General features: G+C 33.1%; 1 protein-coding gene across 3 annotated transcripts in view; it reads right to left on the bottom strand.

The window, feature by feature from the left end:
* Window positions 1-13,894, bottom strand: part of LOC133199050 (uncharacterized) — a 269,846-nt gene that overhangs the window by 166,993 nt on the left and 88,959 nt on the right. The gene's annotated exons all lie outside the window — the stretch shown is intronic.

Below are 13,894 nucleotides of genomic sequence, written 5' to 3'. Positions count from 1 at the left end.
AATATTCTACAGATATTCTAGCTTTTAAAACATGAATAAAGGGGAAAAGTTGAGAGAGAAAGAGAGAATTTTGCTTAATTATAATGATAATTCGGAAAAATTTCTTATCGAGACGAAACTTGATCAAACAGAAAGTGAAATATAAAAGAAACTCTTCAAAAACAAGTCAAATAAAACTTTGTTTTTAATGATTCCACATAAAATCTATGAAAACAAATGGGGTCGTTGAATAGAGTATCCTTGAACAGCATCCTTGAACAGAGTTTAATAGTAGTCAGTTAAGACATTAATGTATACTAAATCATGATCTGTATAAACGAGACATTATAAATAGTCCCTTATGTTTATATGGAAAAAATGAAAATGTGTACCATTTCTTTTTTGCATGCAAAAATTATTCTAATGCAAGAAGTACTCTTTTATTGATATAAATCTATTATTATGCGGTGATGTTAATTTGTCTTTACAGATAAATAACAGTATATTTAACAGTATATATTCACAAAATATGTTCTCTAGTTGATATTTTATTTAATTGCTTTTTCACGTGTACTAATTGTATAATTTTTTTTAATTTGCATGACATATTGTAAAATATAAGGAGAGGAACTTTGTAAGTAGTATAAAACTTGTTTACAGTCCGTTTGATGTACTCAATAAAATATGTTCAAAACAGTCGCCAGTACATATCTAGTGTCGAAAATCCATCTTCTTCCCATCTATATCTGATAGGGAAGAAAAAAAAGAAGCTCAGAAGTTTTATTTTTAAAATCAAGGAAAGAAGAAATTGTATTATCTAAAATTATTTAAATAAGAAATTAATTACACTGAACATTATTTTAAGGTGACGTCGGGTCACAGGACGAAAAACCATCTTTAAGCAATCGCTTAATGATGACCTAAGGTAAGGTTTGCGATCACAGGGAGATAACTCTTATGTTAAGCGTTTGAAAACGGCGAAATTTAAACCAGAGATACTAAGCATTCAATCGATAATGAATTTCGTCTGTCAACCACCATGACATGAACATGATGGGAACAAACAAAAGAGATTTCCAGTAGAAAATCGTATAACAATTTAAAGTGCAGGAATCTCCGAAGAATTTAGCGGACAAATGTAAGACGTTTAACGTGATGCACGATTGATGACGCAATAAAAGAGGACTAGTAAGTTTATTTTCAATATGGAACTGCGCCAGTTGCACGGTTATTCAAGTCAGAAAGTGCAAAGAATCAGATGTATTGTAAATCATGCACTTCACTTAAACATGTTCAATGACATCATGAACGAAAGAAAGAATAGGTATGGGAACATACTGTTACATTCTGCATGATTTATGCAGTATGCACTCCGAACAGGGAAGAGAAGTTACGGGTAGTTTGATATAGTTGCATCAGGCAGGTAATTACATTTCTGTTAATTTTAAGTATTCGTAGTTCATTATCGCGTATTACAACTACGAATTACGGAAAGTTGTCAATGACCTAAACGGACATAAACAGTAACGAATGAACAGATCAGGGTGCATGTTAATCCGATATTCCTCGGATTCTTAAACCTGCTTTTATCTGTTTATATTGTGACACGTGCAGCGAATCTGGGATTAGGTGCATGTGCATAAAATCCCGCTATGCAGAAAAAGTTGTCATCCAACTTTGTTTTAAATTCCTCTTTCTCTCTCTCATTATTTCAATACAATGAGGAAAGCATTCTAATAATTTTTTTCATGAAATTTTTGAATTATTGATTGACACGTTATTTCACACTGAAAACTAGTTCTCATTGAAAAAAAGTTTGGAGCCCAATCCATTTTAAAAAATATCAATCTTGAATGCAGTAAAGAAATAAATTCTCTAACTCTTTTAGTCAAAGCACAGGTTGGTATTATGACATAATAAAGGTGAGCTTTTCTAAAGAACAGTTTGTATTTATTTTTTCCTCACCAAGTGATATAAGTAAAATGTGGATCAGGCAATTTCAGCTTGGGAGGTGTGTGTGTTTGGGGGGGGGGGCACAACGAAACCGAAACATTTTCAGTTAAGGGGGGGGGAGGCACTACCAATTTTAAAATTCCTTGACATGCAAACAAAAAAGGTCATCGGACGTTTATTATTGAGGGGGCACAAGCATATAGTAGCTATGTTTTCTGTAGTATTCTATATATCGGCAAAATTATTTGGGGTGGGGACACGCCTCCCCCAAATTAGATTGAATGGCTTAAATGAGGGCCTGGGAATACTTTCTGTGAATGAAGTTCTATTTTTTTTTATTATTATCTTATTTTTTAAATAAAAAGATATCTAGATTATGCATGACTATTTATGAATAATCTTAGGGTGTGATTTAGAAAATTCACTCATCAAGCTTATATAATTGCATTCATCTAATTCAATCTGTAGAAATATATACATTTATTTTCATAATACTTGTACCATTATTAGTTATAAAGTGAGTATATTGGAAATTCATTCATTTCATCTTTTTTTCATTCATTTCATTATATGAAAATGAACACAGATTATGGATCATTCATTGAAAAAGAATCAGAAAAAGTACTTTAGTTGATATAGATTTGATCGAGGTTATATATCAAACAACATTGAAAATTCAAATTTCACGGAGTGATACTGATTGCGAGACAAGCAAGTAGACTTTGTGTAAACTTAAAGCTGCATAAAATAAAACTATGGACAGATTGTGACTGTCAAACAAACAGAATGTGTGTGAATAAACGTGATTGTCACTGACGTATATTACACATAATAAAAACTTTTGTCTGTTACATGTACATGAATTGCAGGGTGGGTGTGATTTTAAGACGGTGGTATCTCTCACTTTCTCTCTCTCCTTAAAAAATTGGTATATATGCTTTTATGTAAATGAAGAAATTAAAACATACAAGGGTTATACCTATCATACAGAGAAGGCTAAAACTAACTATCTAATATATGCTTGGTACCCAGGACAACTTATAGACAGTGCGTATTATGAGGACAAAGTTATAAAGAACATCGACAGCAGAACCTATCTAATATTATCAAAAATGGGGTATAATTAAAGACAAAGTATCCGAACTACTGATGGTATTCCTGCACAAATATCGAAAGATCAATTGTTGGAAACTCTTTGTAAAGATTAGATCTTGAGTAGGAACTTGGATACAGCAGTAGAGGCCGCAGTCCGTTGTAACTTTCCTCGGGTTCTGATCAAATCGAAAAGTGCAGAGTATTTCTGCAGAAACTTTTTTTTTTATCTTAAGAAAGGTCTTTTTAGCTTTATACGAGGGGTGATCAAACAAATTCGCGAACTAACTGAATTACTTCCATCAAAGAAATGAAATAAGTTTCAGTGTTCATTATTTTTTAACGTTGTCCTCTCCGATTTAAATGCACATCTGCCACCGTTCTGCCCATGCGCGAATCACGTGATATAGGCGGTCACGTGACATGCTCTGTGGCGTTCTGTTCACAAAAGCTAAACGATTTTTCCGAGTTTTATATTTCTTTCCATGCAAGTTATTTTTTTTTATAACAGGAACAGTCCATTTGTCAGGAATTGCCAAATCTCGTCAATAGGATGGGCTTTCCTAGAACGAGCATGGTGACCATCACAACCCGAGTCCTCTGCCTTGGAAGCGTCGTTTATGCATTGTGGATAAAGTATGGGCGCCTTCTTTTTATCATATCTGATATGTTTAAAGTCTAAATTAAACGAAATTTTAGGAATTTAATAATTATATTATTTTTAAGATATTCTACTACTTTTCTAACTGTAACTTGACAATCTTTTATAACAGATTGCTCAACTAAGGAAACATCTCTTCCCCAGCTTGCTTTCATTGGGCAACATAACAAACATCATTTTTAATCAACTCTCTTCCTTCACTAAAACAATCAATCCAATCAATGATTAAACTTCTAACAAGTATTTTATCATCATAAACCTTGTACAAATTATTTTAAGCCACTGCAAAGGAACTTCCAAGATACATGTTTAACTTTACAGCCGTTCGTTGCTCAAGTACGACTGAATCAATCATTTTTTGTAGCAAGTCACCTTCATATTAACGTCATTTTCACATTGTGACGTCACAAACATGGAGCAAAACATTGCATAACATCTGATCTTTATAGAACATGTGTATGATTATATGTGTGCCAAATTTCATTCTTATCTGAAGTGTGGTTTGTTAAATATAGAGATAGTTCGCGAACTTTTAGATCACCCCTTGTACATTATTTATGAAAATTGAAATAGGACATATCCTTAGAATACACAACCAGAAGTCTCTGACGAGACTGTAGCTCCACTGGTTGTACTTATAAAGGAAGATAAAAGTAGCACTTGGACTTGAAACTTTGCAATAGCAATAAATATAATAATTATCCTTGGTTTAGTTCCTTTTTTTGTGGCAAGATTTACTGCAATCAGACTAAAACTATAGGAGGATTAGACTTTAAACAATTTTACAGAAATTTCGATTTAAGTAATGCGCGGCTAGGATAAGGCTGTCCGAAGAATGTCACAGTGTACCAGCCGTAGTAACTTCTCTGAACTACCTAAATATGACGTCATAATGGCATATGACGTCAAGTCACTGCATACTTGAGCTGAAATGTCGGGGAAAGTGTCATAACTTTTACATTCCTTTCACATCGCATGTAGAATATTTTACGTTGATGTTTAATTCAAATCACTACATTGTTGTTTTAAGGCTGTTGTGATGGAGAGTATTTGCAGTATAATATCGTTATTCCTTTTTCTTGTCTAACAAGTTCTTATTCAAACAATTACAAAAAAAGAATGTGAAAGATCCCCCTCACAGGTCCGCAGACAGAGATAGAATTTATAAATCTCAAATATATACGACTGGCACAGGTGAATAATAAGGATTAATTGAAGATATTCTGTGTTAATCTACTAGAGAAATATGTTCCTCTAACTGAAATTTGCTGGGGGATTGTATATAATTTATCCCATTTTATATAAATTGTGATGAAGAGTGGAAAAAGACCCCTTGTATATGGGTAAGTTGAATTTCTCGTGAAATATTTTTTTAAGAATTAAAATTCAGACTTGCCCCCAGCACTTTATATATACCCAAGAATATGTTTAATTGATTTATGTAACAAGCCGTTCACAATAATTTGGTTTTTCACTTGTGCTGATGCGATTTTTGTGCAACATTTTAGGAAATTTATGTGTCCGTCACGTGATCAACACAGTCATGTGACATCACAAAATTTTTTTTTATAATACCTTACTCAACTCTCTTTAAATCTTAACTGTGTATGTATACATAGATTACAAACTGAAATCAAAACATAGCTCGAAATAAAATAGTGTATATCTAATGCATATTAAGCCTTCGGACAGCCTTAACATAGCTGCGACCATGGCAACATCATTCAACAAAATCAAAAAAAACAAAAAACAAACAAACAATTACTACAGTTATGTATCTCGGTGTAGTTTATTTGTATGCCAAATTATATTTAAATCAGACAATAAGTGTAGGAGGAGAAGCCTTTTAAAACAATTTCAAGAAAATTTCTATTTTTAGTAACCATGGCAACACCAAATCCAAAACTGGTTAAGTGAATTATGTATCTGTAGTCTACTTTTGTGCAAAGTTATACTAAAATCAGACCATATATGTAGGAGGAGTAGCGTTTTGAAAGTATTTCATAGAAATTTCTATTTTTAGTAACCATGGCAACACCGTTCATCAATCAAAAACCGATATACAGAATTATGTATCTATTTATAGTCTGCCTGTGCCAAGTTATATTGAAATCAGAAATCATAACTGTAGGAGGAGTAGCGTTTGGAAAGAATTTCCCAGAAATCTCTATTTTTAGTAGCCATGGCAACACCGTTCAGTGTAAATAAAAGCCGATAAACATGACTTTGAATTTATGTAAAGTCTACCTATGTGCCAAGTTATATTGTAATTGGACCAAAACTGTAGGAGTAGCGTTTTGAAAGTATTTCACAGAAATTTCTATTTTTAGTAACCATGGCAACACCATCCATTAAAATCAAAAACCGATATAAATAATTATGTATCTTATTATAGTCTACTTGTGTGTCAAGTTATATTGAAATCAGATCAAAACTGTAGGAGGAGGAGCCTTTTGAAAGTTTTCACAGTAATTTCCATTTTTAGTAACCATGGTAACACTGTTCATTGAAATCAAAAACCGATAAAAAGAATTTTATCTTAGTATAGTCTACTTGTGTGCCAAGTTATATTGATATCAGACCAAAACTGTATGAGGAGTAGCGTGCACATGCAGTATTTGTTACATGTATATCACACTGTTTAATACAAATAAAAGTGAATCATGCCTCTACCGGCAATTGGTGGCGTCTCCATATGAGTGAAAAATTCTCGGGAAGAACGTTAAGCAACAAACAAAAAAACTCATCAGAGAGACCCGCAACTTTGACTTCAAAGTACCGAGTGCTTGGCGAAAGAACAGTTGCTATCTACATTGTATTTTTATATCTACGTAGGTCAGTCGCGGCTGCAATGTGAACCAAAGACCTTCCTATCACGGAGCAAGCGCTCTACCTGCTGAGCTACCGTGACTGTTGCTTCAAAGATTGAGATGGAAAAGATATATCTTCTCATCAAGACATTATTATTCAATAGACAATATAATAATTAGCTCTATACATGTTATATAAGATTGCATCATTAATTTCGTGGAGCAAATCACTTTTTAAAATTAAAATCAATATTTCAGTGAACAAAAACTACATAACAAGTAGCCAATCACAGCAATGGTAAAATACAGAATACGTAGCCACCAATCACAACAACGTTAAAAATAGAATTCGTAACAAATAACCAATTCCCTTTCCCCGTATTACTCTACCAGTTTTCAAATTTGGGTAAAAACGCAGTAGTTTATTATAAACACAAAATACGATATGAACAGACTTGTTTGTTTAATGGTTGCCTTGTTTACGGTGTCTCATGGCAACATTATTTCTTGAAGATTTGAAGAAAAACTGAATATAAGTAAAAATTCAATTTAACGAGAGTTTAGAAGAATACAAAGTTCGGTCGCTTTCTGAGTGTTCTGTGACTTGTCAAAAAGATTGTGTCGTCTTTGGATACAATCGTAAATTGAGGACATGTCGTACCCATAAGATCTTCACGTCTGAAGTGACTGGCTGGAGATACTACATACTTTCTCAAAACTGTATGTATTTCTGTCACTCATTGTCTTAATTTTGATTTACCTAGTGGTGATCGCTCTCTTTCAGGCAATAACTGTATACATCTGGTTTGAAATACTTAAGGACATTGATAAACTATCATCATTGTGTGAATTACCAGTACTAAAAAAATATAAACATCATTGGGTCTTAAGTTTTCTGTATAAAAATTGTAAATGTATAATTTTAAGTGTTTTTTTTTTCGTTTTGTCTATAAGGATTTTTTCAACAATGTGCACATAGTGTTTGTATTGTCCTGTGATTATGTCGTACACAATTCCTTAATTAATTTTCAATATTGGCCGATTCCGACTGATCATAAAAAAGAAGCATTCCGTAACTTGAATTGATTTTGACAAGTAATAAGGGAAAATGGAATGTTTGATAAATTATTTTCAATATTTAACATGTTCTGTCGGTAAAACGAAAGAGATATATGAAATGTGCAAATCAAGAAATAGGCAAAATATTCTTTTAAAAGGTTAAAGCAAGTATTTAAAGAGGTTGGTTAAGTGATTTTGATGTCTAATCGTTTTTTGTAACTATGACACAAGCGTATTATGATATTTAACCAGAGGACTATAACAGATTTGAGCTGTATTTTATTTTAAATGGACGACATGTTAGAGAAAAAAAAATGTGGAAATTAAACTTTTTATTTACAGAAAAAAAAAATTAAACCTTCTTTTTCAAGAAAAGAGGAGCAAAAAATTGGATGTCTAATTTCTTAAGCATTCAGTTTTTTTTTTTTTTTTTTTTTTTTTTTTTTTTTTTTTTTTTTACGTTTTACGCTCATATAACGTATGAGATAACGTCAAGAAAAAAGGATGACTGCACTTAACGCCTGTTTTTGGATCTTTTTCCGTTGCCTCTGTTTCTTTTATATCTAAACCTTATTTCACTTTTATGTTTATGAAAGAATCCAGTCAAGTTGCAACCCAATTTAAATCTTAAAATGATTTTAGATTGTGATATAGTAAAATGATTCCATGATTTTGTCCTTACTGCTTTCCAAATAAAGTGAGTTTATACTTACCTGCCCTTGATCAGGTCGAGGAATCTACCTTATATGGATATTGTTGTCATTGCGCACAGCGATGTTTACAGCGAACAATGGTCCAATCCAATGAATGAGCCGAAAAGCATGATGGTCTACTACATGTTTATATTTTACTACAAACACGTGGATCAGGCATATTAAGGACGCGATTTCAAATGACTGCGTGAAAGCCAACTAATAATTATTTTCAATGTTTTGGTAAAAAATAGGAAGAATAGGTACTATTTAAGATTTCCCATGCTCACATTACAAGCAAAGTCAGTTTTCCGTGTGAAATAGTACGTTGAAATGCCGCTCACAAAGTCTTCACAAGTAAATAAGAATCCAGTTTTTTTAACTTGATATTCGTAAAGAACGAGTGCACTTAAGGGCCCCGGTAAAATGTGGAAAAGTGAAGAATCAAATTAAGCATAATTTTTCATCTCAGATCATTAATTGATATCTAAACCATAAGACTCAACAAATTTTATCGCTAAAATTCATGAATATACAAAGAGCAAAGCCATACAATGTGGTAGGGGTCAGCCGACATTCGTGATTTTCTATAGTAAATCGAGGACGGTCATTCATTTCAAAGTTTTGTTTACTGTCAGCCTAACGTTGTACAAACTTGTGCGAATGACAAAAAGCGCATTATACATTTATAAAACTTGTGTGAAAGTAGGAAATTTGTACATGATTAGGCTTGTACTTAAAATATTAAAAATGTATGAAAAGTTCAATGTTTTTCCTATAGCAAGCGAAAGCTATTTACCTGTATGACCTATGTTGAACCCACCCGTGGAATAAATTATTTAAAATACCGGTAGTCACGTGAGTTCTACCCATGTAAACATTCCTCAAAGGTGCTCACTGTAAAAGATAGCCATGCACGTTTTGTATCATTATATCGAAGTCGTGCCGCATAGAGAAGTTTGTATGTATTTGGTTTTAGGAACACGGGAGGATTAGGAGAGTTTAGTGTCGTTAAAATGTTATCATACATAAAAGCGTCAAACGTTTTTGACATTCATGCAAGACAATGCTACCGGTATTGAAAGCCACCTGAATACACTTTTTCATTTTAAAATTTAAAGGAACTAATGTTAATACTTATTGTATTATTTCAAATGTAAGCGTGCAAATTTCTTAGTTTGATCACTATGGCTACAGGTATCTTCATTCGATTTTTTTCTCTCAGGTAAAATAGCGTAAGAAGTATCATTCAGCAAACGCGCCCGTCAGTGATCCACCATCAGATTGTTCAAGTGTCCGATTTCAATGTCTCCTCCCCTTGATTTTAAATAAACGAAACTCAAATAGGTTCGGTACGACTTTTCCGGATTTGGGGTATCTATAGGCATTTTAAAATCTTCATTTGTTTCAAATCCGTGCTGATTTAGGTGATGTTTTAACGTGATTTTAATTAGAAATATCCACTTGTCTTTAACTATTACCAAAAGAGAACAATTTGGTAATACATTCTAAAGTAATACGGCACTGAAAAGGGCCCATTAAGCATTGCTTAAGTGCACTTGTCCTTTGCCATGCTACTGGTGTTATTCGTTGTTGCTTTGTTATTTGTTTACTAAAATTTTAAAGTTAATGCATTTATATTAAAACAAAAATTAAGTTTATTGTTGTACATGTACGGCATTTATTTTACACAGTATTAAATTTCATGCACATAGATCACAGAAACGTGTATTGAGTAGCATATATCGAAGTTGTATACATGATAAACAATGACAATACAATACGTGAGTACACTTAAGGGTAGATTGTTTTAGAACGGGGCATAGTCACGTGAAAATCATATTCACTGATAGTACAGCACGGGAAAAGCTGTCAGGCAATTGTCAACTAACGGTCTTGTACAATGGAGTGTAGGAAACCCATATTTTACCGTTGTAAAACATTTGTATGTAAATGTGAGCATGAAATTAGTAGATGATGTTGTACATATTGTATTAAGTGTGTAAAATGCTTGGAAAAATGCAATATGTCTTTCCAAGAGCGATTTGAAAAACTGGCCTTTTCGAAACGCACATGTAGTATTTTTGTAGTAACCCATAACTCAACTCATTTAGCAGATTGGTCGGTTTATCAGTCACGTTGGTGCCTCATTAACATGTAAATTCTGACGTCACAGAAAATAGTTTCCTCGACCTGTTGATAGAACATTAGATATGCATGAGAGAACAGTGTAAGAATGGGTCTAAAATTAGATTTGATAAATAACAATGACATGTTTGAAAAAAGAACATGATCATTCTTTCCAATCTCCCTCTCCATTTTGTATGGCAAAAAAACTTCTGACAAAGGTTTAAAAACGAAATCAACAAAATGAGCATGTCAATGTAATTAAGGAAGCTCTAAACACTAACAAAAAGTGCTTTTTGGACTTAGAGAAAAATATATCATATAAAGATATGCATATTGAGACTATTTAGTTCATTTTCAACATAGGTTACCTGCCTTATTTCCGCAGGAAAAATGTTCAAAGACAATGTTCTATTCATGTATAGAAATCACTGTAGTTTACTTACATTGTGAAAACTAATTGAAATAATGAATGCAATTACTTATTCTTGTTCTAACATAATGCTAAGAATATTTTAATCTATTACAAATTTTGCAATAAACTGTAAATAACCATTTTTAAAATCTTACTTCTAAGGGCAGATCACTCTAACTGCATAAAACTACCCTACAAGTAGAACATTTTAGAGTGCAGTGTTTAGAGCTTCCTTAAAGCAGATTTTTATATCAATGCCAGATGACCTAACATGTTCGAACTCAATATCCTAGTTAGCACAAAACATGCTACCTTACAAGTCACGTGACGGAATTTGGTATTCACAAAGTTACCTGAGGTAAGAAATCACGTGGTAGATAATATTCAACATGTCGCAACCTTTGTTAAAACACAGAGAGCGAATGTAAGAAGAAGCAGTTTTTTTTTTCTCTTTTTAACCATGAGCGCATGTTTATCTATTAATCTCCTTTTGACACATTATTATTTATGCAAATATACAACTACTGTTAAACGTAGAACAATAGACAAGCACGTGCTGACTATGCATAAAGTCAGTGAAAAAGTGGGCGTCCTCATTATCGAACGGAGATTAAAGAAATTGTGACGACCCCTGCCTTTGAAAACAAATTCGAACTTCGTAAATATACACACTTTTATCAAACGTAATTACATAAAGTTGTAGATTGGATGTTGACCACTCTTGCAATGAAAAGAAAAATGCTTGTTTTGAAAGTTTATTTTGTCGCAAATTTCGCATGTCCTTAAGTGCAGTCATCCTTTCTTGCAAACTTGCCATTTCTTATAGAAATACACCTACAGGAAAAAATTAGAAAAAGTAAGATTTAAAGAAAAAGGTTTTCATAAGAAAAGTCAACATTACTGAATGTAATGATTTAATGAAGTACACTATGAAAGTATATAAATATACATTTTACACTCGTATTAGTATATGGTGCTAAAGATGAAAAAAACACTGTTCACTAGATGACAATAGATATTGTAGACATTTAATTAAAATCAACCAGGGCAGGTTATACATCTTCATTTTGAGACAATTATTTGCAATATGAGAGATATAATGTATGTTCAAGCATTTGGCTTTTATAGTTTTAATGACGTTATTTTGATGTTACAAAATCAGCCCCAATTTTGTGCGCAATGTCTCGAAGATTGTGCCATACATTGAGTACGATATTAAAACGATTTTGACAATTTGTCAGATTGAATAAAAAGTAAAATACAGGTGTTGATTGACTGTATGTTTTCACTCATATAGAGACGTCACCATATACCGGTGAAGGGCTCCAAATTTTAGACCTTAACTCGCCACTCAGGGCCATGGAGCAGTGAGGGATCTCAGTTATTAAAGTCTCATCCCAAAACCCCACTACTTTCACTTCAAAGTGCCGAGCGCATGGCGAGGGAACAGTTGCTACCTATTTTATCGACTTAGGTCAGTCGCGGCCGTGATTCGAACACTCGACCTTCCGATGACGGAGCGAGCGCTCTGCCGACTGAGCTACCGTGACGGTCAAAGACGGGTGTTGAAATCTCGTATAAAGGGATTGAGGAACAATGCGACAAATATATATCCTTCTGTCTTTAAATAATTCAAAAGTGAAAAAGAAGAATTAGAATACATATACATGTACTGGTTCAAGCTGACAACAGGTTACACAATCGCTTTTGTTTGTGAGGTTCATTATTACAATTGCAGTTTAGAAGAACTTGGATTTAATTCTGAAGTCTTAAAATCATATGTCAGTTTTAAATATCTTTAATATTACAAAAAACAAAATCGAATTTGAGATACCATACCTATACTAAACTTCATGAAAAATTCTTAGAAAAAGAGATACATAGCAAATTTTAGTAAATGTTCTACAAGGCCTCTTTCTTTACTCCTCACGAAAATATTAACAGCATAGACAGAGAAACATAGAAGTGCTGTAGAACAGCATATTTGAGAAGTAATGTTAGTCAAATAATGGATAATTAAAAACTTTCAGAAAATTTGAAAGGAATAAAAATATCAAAATCATTAGCATGAAATGGCACGACTTTTCAAAACTTTATACGACCATTTCCCATGATAAAACAGACTCTATGACATCATAGACAACTGCTTCTTCAATGAAAATGGAGTCTGTAAATTTGCATAATTGGTTTTCTGCAGACTTTTTTGTAAAAATCAGTCTGATTCTACGCACAAGTCTACGAAGTTTATATTAAAAGGATGCTTTAGTTTATCATTGACAAAACATATGTGGTTTTCGGAGACCAGGCCTCAAGGCCATAAACTGAAAACAGACTTAAGTCAAAATTTCAACCCAATATAACTTTTGAAATAATTTTGATAATGAAACGAAATTATATATTTGAATTTAAATGTTTAATTTTCGACTTAAGTCTATTCTCAGTTTATGGTCTGGAGGCCAAGTCCTCCGACAATCTGTTGGTAATCCCATAGATCTAATTGCGCCTTGTTGTTAGAAGATTGTTTTGTATTCATTTAAAAGTAAACAAACAAGACAAAAAAAGAACTTCTACATGAAAGAAATCTCTGTGACCTTCAATTTGACATTTAGATATATCAACGACATTTTTCTTTTACCAATACTCATTTTCATTCATCGTTGATTTTAGATATCCCACGCATATTCATTCGTAATATATTTGTTTGTTTGTTTGATTATTGTTTAACGTCCCTCTCAAGAATTTTTCACTCATATGGAGACGCCACCACTTGCTGGTGGAGAGCTGCAAATTTTTGACCTATCCTCGGCACTCAGGGCCATTGATCAGTGAGGGATCTTTTCGTGCCAACACCTACTGCGACACGGGACCTTAGTTTATACGATCTCATCCGAAAGATCGGTCTCCACGTCCCACAGTGGGATTCGAACCCGCGACGTAAGGATAAACTCCTTACGTCGCGACTCTTGAGCAGACGCTCTAACCACTGCGCCACGCGGGCGACCATTCGTAATATAAAACACATATAAAACTCAACATTATCAACGTAATAACGCGGTTATCACTTAAGCCAAAGTCCTATTCTTTAATGAAAAATCTGCATAATTTA

This window comes from Saccostrea echinata, unplaced genomic scaffold (genome assembly GCF_033153115.1).
Source record: "Saccostrea echinata isolate AGI-Se365-2 ecotype Australia unplaced genomic scaffold, CSIRO_AGI_Sech_v1 ptg000033l, whole genome shotgun sequence".
NCBI classification, from domain to species: Eukaryota; Metazoa; Mollusca; class Bivalvia; order Ostreida; family Ostreidae; genus Saccostrea; species Saccostrea echinata.
The sequence above is the reverse complement of the archived record's forward strand: the minus strand, read 5'-3'. Positions and strand labels throughout refer to the sequence as shown.